The sequence below is a fragment of the Monomorium pharaonis genome, chromosome 5, assembly GCF_013373865.1.
Source record: "Monomorium pharaonis isolate MP-MQ-018 chromosome 5, ASM1337386v2, whole genome shotgun sequence".
NCBI classification, from domain to species: Eukaryota; Metazoa; Arthropoda; class Insecta; order Hymenoptera; family Formicidae; genus Monomorium; species Monomorium pharaonis.
Window position 1 is genome coordinate 22,592,145 of NC_050471.1, and position 12,181 is coordinate 22,604,325.

Sequence of the window (12,181 nt, forward strand, 5' to 3'; positions counted from 1 at the left end):
TCGTTTGATCGAAAAAGTTGCGCTTGATAAAACAAGTTTTATCATTTCTTTGAACAGTATATTAAAAAAAATGTTTTGTCACATATCCGGTAATTATCAGAATATAAAAAGAATATCTTTTTCTAAAATTTAGCAAAATGTAGATCTTATTATTGATACACTTATGCTTTTGCAATTTTGCACTTTCTTATAAGAACTCGGATTTTCTCTTCTCAATAGAAAATCGTTTGATCGCGCGAGAGAGTCGATAAAACAAGTTTTTTTTTTCAATCCATTCCTACAAGTTTATCAGCAATGATAACTTTGTCTCTGATCATGACATGGGAGGGAAAATCGCGTCGTCGGTCGAGCTATCGACATCCGCAACAGCGGTGTCACGACAATCGCGTTAATCGCCGCACGGCTGTGCCGTGTCTCGATTCCGCTCGATTGGTTATGCATTAGCTCAGCTTTTTGCCTGCCGACGCTGTCGAAACGCGAGTTCAAAGGCCACACGATATAAGTAAAGCTCGTGAGTCTGCGGTTCCTGTCGTTGCTGGATCGCTTGGCGCGATTAAATCAAATAATACGCGGTTATATAATGTGGTCTTGAATAAGTTTGCCAAATTTGTTTTCGCATCATCGCACTTTAAAACTTTTAGACATACCTGCGTCTTTCATTCAAAATTTTAAATTGGTCAGCAAATTAAAATAAAACAATTCCAATCTGACAAACATCTGACGTCGCCTTTAAACTTTATTCGAAATCTTAAATCTCTAAAATAGATTTAATTGTTTTACGATAATATAATAAATATATACTTTACGATTCTTGAAATATTTCTAAAGCGATTCGACCGTTATGCGCTACAATCTATCGATATAAAATAAATTACAAGAAGCTTTGTGGCCGGAAATATTTGTGGTTAGGAAAACTTTTTGTCGCTCATCGTCCAAACGTCCGGGCGACCTCGTTAATCGCCGATCGTAATTAAGATGTGCACAATCCTAAGCGCGCCTCGCGCTAATAAGTACGCCATGTAGCAACGCGGGGCGACATTGTCATTAAGTTGCATCCAGCGGCGTGTGTATTTGTGTACGTGCCGTATTCGCGACACGTTCGCGATTTTGCATTAACTCTGACGACCGAGACGAAGTTACGAGGGGCTTTCCGCAGTGGTTCTTTTCTTTTTGCGCGGATAATCACGTCTTCGACGCCGCGCAGCGCAATATTAGCTTAAGATACAGCGGCACAAAAATGGTACTGCATGGTTGTTGCATACAGACGTAGCGTACAATTTTATACAAGGTGTAACCAAACGTAGGAATATCAACTCCAGTTTCGAGTGAAAAAAATTCTAATAAAAGTACATAGGTGTTATTTCTCTAAGAAATAATTAATTCTTTGTAATAATTCTTGTGCGTGTGCAATTGTTCTTGAATGTTGCGTTATTTTTCTTATAAATGTGTCCCTTGGATGTATTCATTGATTTTGCGAAACCGTTCGGAGGACAATTTATCTGACGCGACACTCAACAATATACAAAATGCAACTTTTTAACGATAATCCTAAAGATTCCTGAAAACCACGCGCGTGTCATTATATATTTAAATAAAATGAAACATTTTTTTTAACAATATTTTTTCAAGTTTTTTCTATTATTTTCTAAATGGCTTAATTCATTTCAAATTTTAATTATTTTTTGAAATACCGGGTGCTTAGCTTTTTGAGAATACTAGGTCAGTATACTCGACGAGTATACATTTTCTTAAACCTCCGCGGTGGCTCGCCTTTGTAATGATCTAAACCGCTCTTATCCGGTGTTCTAATTACACCCTTAATTACACGTGCACACCGAGGAGTCTTTTCATGGCACGGTGGAGTCTGTTCACCGGCATGAAGTCATTTCCTCACAGACCTGTGTGAGATTTACAAAGACAGGAAAAAAGGGGAACTCGAAGTTCTAGAAATCTCATAACATATTTAATAATATCAGAAAATAATATCGGAGGATACGAAATTTTGAATTTTAAAAAGGAAAAGTTTAAAAGATCAAGATCAGAGCGTAAAAGTGACTCTTTATTCTGCGAGACATTATTAATTTTTTTTTTTCACCTACATGCACTTCATTTCATGTTACATCAATGCTTCGTGGACGACCAGATAGAATATTTTTCACTCATCGTATTTTTCTCTTCCAGGGAATCTTCGCCGTGGCCTATCACCGCCGGTCCATTCATCGGGATTTTGCGGTGAGTCTGCATCATGTTTTCCCTTTTTCTTCCACACGCGGCAAATAAACGTCACCGACTTCTTTCCCATTGCGTACACGTGTCCTTCCTCGCCAATTACTCGGGAGCAAAATTACAAGAAGGAAATTCGTAACGCGTACGAAAAAATGTGCCGGCGTTATTCGCACCTGTCGGCGCGCAGGATCCCCTCGGTCCTGCACCTATGTCGAAACGACCGCTACGGCGCAGCAGCTCTGTAGAAATTTCTCTCTGGCAGCGGTTGCAAACCTGCCCTCGGCTACGACGCCGGGCTCTAAGCTCGCTTCTGCAATCGCACGGCTAACTGCCTTGCGACTCTCCGCGTTATGCATCATCTCGCGTTTTCCAGCTGGTAATTATCGTACCACTGCCATCCCGGGGCCTTAGCCTGCTTCTTCAGCCTCGCTTCTTTCCCCGGCGACTCGAAATTCTGGCGAAATACGCAGACTCGTTGATCTCTCGACCGCGAGTGATAAGTAGGATGTAGTCAGAAGCCGAGGATCTTTCTCATTACCGATTCTTCGATCGGCGTAAGAATCTTTCCTCGTCAAAGAAAGCCACCGCGCGGATTGGATTAAACACCGAGCCAGCCATCGATTTATGAGTTGCTTAATCATTTTTTACAGAGACTCATGAATAACTATATGTTATCCAGTCATAATATAGCACGATCATGTTTTTCTCCGTTAGCTCTTTTTCTACGATAAATAACCAATATAAAAATTCCATCTTTCTACGTCCCATTTGTATAATTAATTTGAAGTTTTGAAGCCGAATCCAAGATATTCTCTCAATTTCAAATTAGCTTTGTTTTTTGTTTTTTTTTTAAATAGAATCTTAATTTGAAGATTACAAAGATACAGAGTGTCGAAAGTTAAACGAATACGTATTAAATGACGATAACAATTTCCTTTTATACGAAGATCGTTGCCAAGTTTATCGTTAAAACCGATTGAAAGAACATCCGGCGATTCTGGGACACCGTGTATAACGCAACGGATAGGTGCACCTCGCTATAGGTGAACCACTCGACTATCAACCTGGCAAATGTCAGAGTATCCTGCCGTCGTCGTCGGAACCTGTCCTGCACTCGTGCAGGCTGAGTGCGCGCGCGGGGAAAATATTAGACTTCGCGAAACCCGCGGCTAAGTGTATGCAACGTGTAGATTACTGCAACACGGTACATAATTCAGAATCGAGTAGAATCTATGTTTAATAGATCTGAAAATAGTATATATGCCCCGTTTGGTTGCCACTTAACCTACAATTTAATGGAAATTTAACAAAAATCTGGACTTGGAAAAGTTAAAGACTAGAAGGGATTAAATTAGTGCTTAGCACATGATTTAATGAAATTTAGAATGTGAGAATTCTGATTTAAAATCGACAGAGAGAGAGAGAGAGAGAGAAAGAGAGAGAGAGAGAGAGAGAGAGAGAGAAAGTTTATGAAATTACTTAATTTAGAATTATTTAACCTGATAAGATTTTTAAAAATAGATTTAAAATATGTTTGCGTGTGTGTGTGTGTGTGTAACAAATATAATAGGTTTTTAAAGCGTAGATAATGTATTATATAATAAGATTTTGATGTATATAACTTGATGGAATAAAACAGAATTTATAGGATAGAATTTAAATAATTATAAATAGGAAACTATGTTTATCGAGCATTATTTATTTTGATAATTTATTAGCAAAATGAAGGAGCAGGCTTTGCCTCGATTAAGCGAGCGACTTCGTCATCACGAGGGGAATTTATTTACGCGTGTGTGCATGTTTGCGATTTAAAATTCGACCGTGCGTTTCGCAACGAAGCAAATAAACGTAATTATGAGGTTTAAGGTTTTTGCGAAATGGACTTTTCTTTTTTCTCTCTCTCTCTCTCTCTCTCTGTTTCTTTCATTAATCTTGTACTTAATCTGTCCCGCGGGGACGTTCTTCTCGCGCTTGTATCGCAATATCAATAAGCAAGTAGCAGCGCAAAGAAACGAGAGTGAGAAATCGATTTTTTTCCTGCCATCCATCCAGAACACACATGTGCATTTGCCATTAACATTCCGATAGAAAGCGGTGACTCATTGCTGCCCATGGTGTATTTTAAGAGCGTCTAGAAACTGATGAAAGTCATTCAGTGACAACTTCGTTCTACAATTTAGAGGCCGAGCGTTATTTCGAGGGTATACGAGATGAGCTTAAGTTGCCGAAAATCTCCAGTTCTCCAAAAAATTGATTTATTTTAGTAAATTTCTTGGCCACTCGCTGTTATTAAAAACTATACGAGTCTCAATCGAAAAAAAAAAAAACAGCATCGTGCTAATTTCTCAATTTCCAAACTTGATTCTCTCTGAATAGCGAAACTTCATATAAAAAATATGGAAATATTTCTATATGATATTTTTTAAATATTTTTATTCTTTTTACATAGCCTTTGTGCTGATATACCGAATCGCATCTCCAATAACGTAAGAGATAATTAAATTATGCTATCTCTGAAGATCGATGAATCGATCTTTCGCTTCCGAAATGTTACGTCGTGATTATCTAAAGATCGAATATCTAAAGATCATCGACGTGATGGATAACGTCGAAATCAAGCTCGAAATGGCTCAAAATTATTTTGCACCGCATGCGGAACTTGATCGATTGATTCAATCCGCAGCAGTTCTGTGAACATTAATTTTTTGCCCTGTGCGGCCGGCCATCGAGGACTAGGATCGTCAAGGAGAGAAATTCAATCGGGCTCTCCTCGTTGTATTTTATGGCGATGACCTCACGTGTCCTTCCACTGTCTTCCTCCGGGCATCGTTGTTAAAAAGGACTATTAATAATCCGCTTTGCTTTCTCATTCTTTTCAATAAAACGTGCAAAGTATTTGATAACTGACAATACAATCGGAAAAGAAACAATCGGATACTCAATTGTTTTATATTATTATATTATACATATAATTATATTATTATATTATACATATAATTAGATTTAGTATTTTTACATATTTTATAATTTACATTTTATTATCTTGAATCTTAATAGGTGTATTAAATTTTATTAAGGTTTTTTAATTCATAAATTTGCATTTGATACACTCATTTATAAGGATTTAGTTTAAAAAACTCATAAAAATTGAAATATTGAGTAGGAAATAATGTTTTATTAAATGTATAATTATAGGTAGTTTGAGTAAGATCCAAGATTTCATTGTCATTATTAATTGCAATAATTTTTATTGGATATTATGATGACATTTGTAATATCAATATATTAGAATTCTAATTCTACTATTTTCTGAATTTAAATTTGATTTGCTTAGAACTAAAAAGTCAATGCTTAATATTGTATGGGAAAGAAAGATTTTAATCGCTTTTATTTTACGTTATTGTACTCTTTTTAATTCCATCAATTTTCTAATGGCGCGGAGGATTTAGAAACAATGCGCATAACACAATAACATAATGTACCTAAAATGCGTACGTTTTAAAATGGCCATCTAAAGGTCTCTCTCTCTCTCTCTCTCTCTCTCTCTCTCTCTCTCACTCAATCGAGAGGATACTTTGTATAGTCCACGTTGCGCACGATAGTCACGTGGATTACAAAAGCGTCGGTGTCATTATGCGTCGCGACGCGGCGCAGCGCGTCCCAGATATCCCCCGCTCGCGCAAAGCGGCGATTTCGACGAAGCCGAAGGAGGAGACTTCAACGCCGGCGTACACGCGATCCCACGCTCGCAGATGCGTATCTCCGCGTCTGCCTTCTCGATCTCTTGCCTTTGTTTTGGCCCGTTCGCGTTGCGTTTCCTGCCGTTTTCTATTTTGCGGCCCCTGCCATATTCCGTAGGTTTAACTCCTTTTTTTTTCCTTCATTGTAATCAAGCGCCGTTTAGAGCACAAAATTATTTTCGATTTATCCGAGGCAGAATACAAGGAAACTGGTCTAATTGTAGGATTAAAGGCAATCGGCGCTGTGACTCATTGTTTCTTGGAAAATCAAAAGGTAATCATAAACTAAATATTATTCTTTAAGTGTTTTTTAAACCATAAATTTTTAAATTATTGAATACTTACTACTAATTCAATACTTATTAAAATGTTTATAAATATTGAAAAATATTTTGCAGATAGAAGTTCTTTATATTAAAAAAAATTATTTTCAAAGATTTAAAGTTATATATGTATGTGTGTGTGTATGTATATTAAATTTAAATATAAATGTTGTTTAACTCTTAATGAGTTATACCAATTTCTAATAAAATAACGCTTTTATTCGACGCTTTGACAAATTTAAATTCGACTTGGTTATCGTTATTTGCAACTAAATCCAAGTAGGTTTATGGGGTTCTAAATTAAAACCAAAATAGCAAGGAATGTAAGCCCGCGGATTTCGCTGGCGCCAGAAATAGCAGTTAAACGACGCTTTTAGACGCACTTTTATTTGGCGACCACATATCCAGCATGTTTATGTTGGTAGATAAAGAAGGGGGCAGGGGGGGGTGAATCGTGTCTTTGTCCCGCGTTTTCTCGGAGAACAAGCGCCGTTTCTGGACACTCCTCACCCGGTGTGCCAGACCGGAGTCGAAACGATCAAAATTCCACGCACGGTTTCCCCGGACGAGAATAACAGATTCATCCAAATTCCATGAGCGACAAACGACGAGAGGCGAATCCCCTCATCTCCCCTTTTTCTTTTTGTGTCGTAAGAATCTCTAAATCCACATAAAAATCGCTCTTAGAATCGAATCCGGCGGCTCCGGTCGGCTCATTAGGCGTCCTTTTTTAGAAACTCGATTCGGGCTCTTGCAAAATGAGTTATTCTCCAGTCTAAAGTATATAAAAGATAAGGCGCATACGCACGTATATATATACATAAATGTTTGAATTACGTTCGGGATTGAAAGAGTTAGATTACGCGAAAAAAGCCAAATCTTAAAGAAATATTTCTTCAAGCAAATTAAGATAGAAAGAAGAAAAAAAATATTAGAGAAGATTTAATATATACCGTCTCTCACACAAATAAAACCTCCCATTTCTAAACAAAGCTTTCATATAAAATTAAATTTGAAGTATCTTGATAAAACTTTACATACGTTTCTTCTTTAATTTTCCTTAAACTTGTTTTTACTGTCATTTCAACATCGAACGATTTATCTAAAGAAGGACATTAGATAATGATTGTATTTACATCTACTACAGTTACCCTTTTATTGTACATTTTTGCATCCTTCTTTCAAATATCTGGATCCACGCGGAATCTATACGCATGACCAGTTTTTAGTTGGTGACACGCGGAACGGTAACACGCGCAACACGCGCGCGACACGTACGCCATTACCGCAATTTTATAGTTAATTAATACCGTGGCGTGGTCGCGGTATCATGAACAGCTGGAATTTTTCACCAATTATTTGTTTCGCAGGCCGCAACGCCGCCGCAGCGGCGATTCATCGCGTAGAACGAGCGATACATTGTGCGGTCAATTTTAAGCCAGAGCACCGATTTCTCGAAACGCTAACGAAAGTAAAAAGCCACGTGTGAAAAGTAAAGAGAGAATTTAGCTCGGGTATGAATTCTCCATGTTGCTCTTTCTTGATTGATCTGATTGATCTTGATTCTATTTTATCTATCTTTTGTACTTAAACATTAAAAAGTTAATGTAGTTATTCTTTAATTCTTTTATATTTAATTCTTATATATTCCATTTAACTAATATTATGCTGAAATTATGTTCTAGCTTAAATAAAATCAATTAGTATTTAGATTCCTAGAGCGATTTAATGCTCAAACCTGTTTTTTTACAACTTTGAATTTCCACACACGGGCGTTTATAAATTTCTGCTCGAGTTCTGCTTGGGGTATCGCGTTGAGAATGATTTCCGTGTTTGTTCAGCGAGATGCGCGCACGAAAAATGCAATTTTGACGATAATCACGATCACGCCGCCACTTTCTCCTTCGCCACGCCGCGCGCTCATTTGCATCGTATCGTAATTTTCCATGGAAAATAAGCGTGCGAACGCCGTATCACACCGGCTTTTCAAGGAACTCGTTATTAAGTAACGATTTTCTTGAAAATATTTCCATTAATCGCGATCACCGGCGCGCGATAAGGTTTTACACGAGTGTCACGAAACCGCCGATAACGGTACGATGATTTCGCCATCTCCTCTGGCTCTCCTCGTCTCGAAACGGAAAAAAATCCCGAGGTATCGTATTTTTAAGCCTAGTTTAAGCCGCGTAATTTCCTTTCGAAACGGACATCGTGGGCGATAATCTTCGCGCGCGCGCGCGCGCGCGAGCGCGCGATTGATGAATCTTCCTCGACGCGGATGGAACACGGAGGCTGCGTCATCGCGAAGATTTCCAGCGCGCGAAAGAGGCGACGACACCTCCACCGTCGTCGCCGTCGTCGTCGTTAAGCCGCGTGTAACTCCACGAAGATTACACGCATCCGGAACGCGCGCGCGGCCGCGATCGGCAAAGCTATGTTATACGGCTCCGTCCATGATTATTACGCGTCAACCACGTAGACTGTCTTTATTCGTCCCAGGATTCCGCTTTACTCCGACTTTCATAGTTACGATTTACCATAGCAATAACAGTTATCCCTAATGATCGAATCAATCATCTTGGATGGAATGTTATTCCGCAATCCTATGATCTTTGAGAAAATCCAGGGAGCATGCGCGCCTAGGCGAGAGAAAAATATGCACAATACGCTCACCACCGGAGGATCCATTCCTTCGGAGTGAATTTATCGTTATTATTATTGTCGTCGGGAGGCGATGCTTATTTATATGACATACATTCCGTGTGAGATTTGAAACTTTTTGTGGAACGCGACATTTCGTCCCGTTTTGCTCGGAGCAACGACCCGGCGTATTCTGAATTTCGAAAATGAGGTCTCATCCGTTTCTTCCTTCGAATCGATCGCGCGGCGTAAAACGAGGCTCGATCACCGAAAAAGTTCACACCTCGCTGGCCGCATATAATGCAGCTCGCTGCACTTTCGCAACGCGGATAAGTATATACCTGCACGAGGCTCGCACGCACACTCGTACTCGCACACGCACACGCACACACGCATACACGCATACGCACACACATACGCACACGCGCAATCGTTGCACCGAGTTGCGCGTACCCACACTCTGCTGCCCACACGCGTGTGTACGATACCGGAACGAAGCGAGTGACTAACCTCTGGGAATAGAAGAGACGAGGAGATCTCTGCCAGGTTAGTCCCTCGAATACCAAGTCGATTGACTTCTCCGGGATCTTCCAGAGGTTATTGCCGAACGGTCCAAAAATCCGTCGGTAACGCGCCGATGCTCCGGAGAGGGTCGTTCACTGATCGAGGGTCATGTGATGCACGAACGCATCCTGGACGACGCGAGGCGTCGTCGTCACGGCTCGACGTTCTTCGCACAGGTATCCACGCAGGTGCGTCGACGTGGTGGCCATACGACCTTAATCGATTCTGACTTCCTTAAAGACTAATAAATGACTCGAATCCTCAAGGTGTAATATGTCCCGATCGAACGCGGAGTGAATATTGGCTCTCGGAATCAGTGTGATGTAGTAAATCTGATTCTCTGGAGTCTTGGGTCGTGATCCGTCCAATCTTGATTTCGCGGAACAAGACTGCCTTTCCTCGAGGTTTCAGGACGTAACGAAACTCTCGATTTCTCGGATCCACTTAAAAGTGTAAAGACTTTGAGCCTTGAATATTCAAACGGAATCTAATTTTCAAGCTCTTAAAGTGTAAGTTCTAACATTTTGGAACCTTAGCTAGGTAGAAATCTTGATCCCTCGATATTCAAATTGTAACGGATCTTGGCTCCTTCCACCGGGATGGAACCGGATTTGTTTCTGACTCTCTTCAACACTAATCGTGCTGTTCTCTTCAGCACTCGCGCGGGACGCGATATATCGAACCCGAATCCTCGATAACCGACTTACGGGCTACGTCGTGTCTCTGTCTAAGGCCGAAAAACCCGACGGAAGCGCGTATATCACTCTCACTCGCGTGTACACGCTCTAAAATATAATAACGTTCCACGAAATTTCGAAATCGCGAGGGCGAGTCTAACACTATCGTGGTCCACGTGTCTCTATCTCGACTTTCTCGCGCGAGCTGGTGCAGATGGAACCGGTCCTACGGAGGGAGTTCTTGAGGTGGTCTTCGACCACCGGATGTACAACCAGGTACCAGTGGTACCAGCTGTTTCGTGGACGCCGTCGTACGCGGCCGTAAACCGTATTGCTCGCCGGCGACCGAACGACTGTAAGCGCAGTGGTGGTGGTGTAGCAGGACGAGGAGAAAGAGGAGGAAGGGGAGGAGGGAGGACGAGGAGGAGTAGGAGGAAGTGGTAGGGTAGGTGAGCACTCGAGGAGAAGGAGAGCTCTCTTCGTGGCGTCCTCTTCCACCTCGCCGCCGCGATCGTACGGTGATCTTTAGTCTACCAATTTCAAGTCGTCGCGACGCTGCCTTCGACTACAACGATGACAATGACAATTATCGACAGCGAAACAATTCGGTCCAAGTTGTCACGAGGAAAATGCTCACAGGGGTTTACTACGGAGAAACACTCTTCACTTTCTTTCTCCTCTTTGGTACATCAGTTTATTGTCGTAACGATTCCACGAGTTTTTGAACGATAATGATTATTATAATTATTTCAACAGCAAATAGATAAAAGTAAGCGCCCTGAAAAGAACGGAATACTTCGTTTCGTCGATCCTCCAATTCAAAGTTGATGTAACTTTTCATATCGACCGTGTCGATAATGGTAGTCCAAGTATAGATCCTCACTATAGCGAGCACCGAGAAACACGCTACTCAAGTGTGAAACATTTTCCAACTGAATAGATCACTCGAAAATTTAAAAGAAGTAATAATAATAAACGTCTGCCGAATATTCAATGTTCTAAGAATTTATCAGTCTTGAAAAACCTGAACTCCGAATCTCTAAATCACCCAAGTCTAGAGGATCTTGGAACCACTTCGAAGATCTAGCTTCGAGGGCTGGCCAAGAACCAACAGGACGAATGAACTCTCTCAGCGAGTTTACGTGCGCGCGCGCGCGACAGGATGACAAAGGAGAGAAAAGGAAGGGGAGAAAGAAAATGAAGAAAGAAAAAAAGGACGACGGCGACGTCGCGACGCGCGTCGTCGACGAGGTAAAGCGAACCACTGGTCGGTCCCCGTTGTTGCTCTATGGCGTGCATCATGGCGTGGACTTCCAGTGGTATAGCTCGCGCGGGCCCGAGCAACGAGGAGGAGAGGGGGGCGCGACGGGGCCCCCGGGGGTGGGAAGTGGGAGGAGGGAAGCGATCGGACGCGAGGGCAAGACGAGGAGGGAGAGACAGTGGAAGCGAGAGAGTGAGAGGGGACACGTACTAGGTAGGTAGGTAGGTATGTATTCCGCCTCGGGCGACTCCAGGTATAGCGGTACTTGGGTACCCCTTTCCTCCCGGGGCCCCGCGTTCGTCGCCCTCCCTTCTTCGTGCGCCACCGCGCGACGCCCTCCTCTCTCGTCGACGCGCACAAAGGTTCTCCAACCGGCGGTTCTCCGTACGCTGCACGTGTCACTAACACGAGCTCCGGGACCCCATCGGGGCCCCACGGACACGGGGGGGACCCGCCGAGTCGCGCTCGCGCGCAACGATGCAGCTTCAAGGACGTGGCTTTTCGGCCCAAGTCTAGGCGCTTCGACCTACTGCCGTTGGAGACTCGAACGAGGGGTTAAGACATGTTCATCGAGTTCATCTTGAAGAAGGAAGAACTTAGGATTATCAATCACGCACACATACACGTCGCGAATGCTTGCCAGCGGAAGATAATTGATTAATAGAGAGCGTAGCAAAAGTAGTACTAGTGATAGAGTAGTAATGGTATCACTAATAACATACTAGCCAGTATATATTTTGTACAAATTGT

At 41.8% G+C, this 12,181-nt stretch overlaps 1 protein-coding gene across 1 annotated transcript in view; it reads right to left on the reverse strand.

Annotated features, from left to right (window-relative positions):
* The window catches only part of LOC105833599 (transcription factor Sp9), a 46,574-nt gene extending 34,805 nt beyond the window's left edge, over positions 1-11,769 (reverse strand). Inside the window, exon 1 of the mRNA XM_012675441.3 lies at positions 9,440-11,769. The gene's annotated coding sequence lies outside the window, so the exon portion shown is untranslated. The remainder of the gene's footprint in view (positions 1-9,439) is intronic.
* Positions 11,770-12,181: the final 412 nt, after the last annotated feature.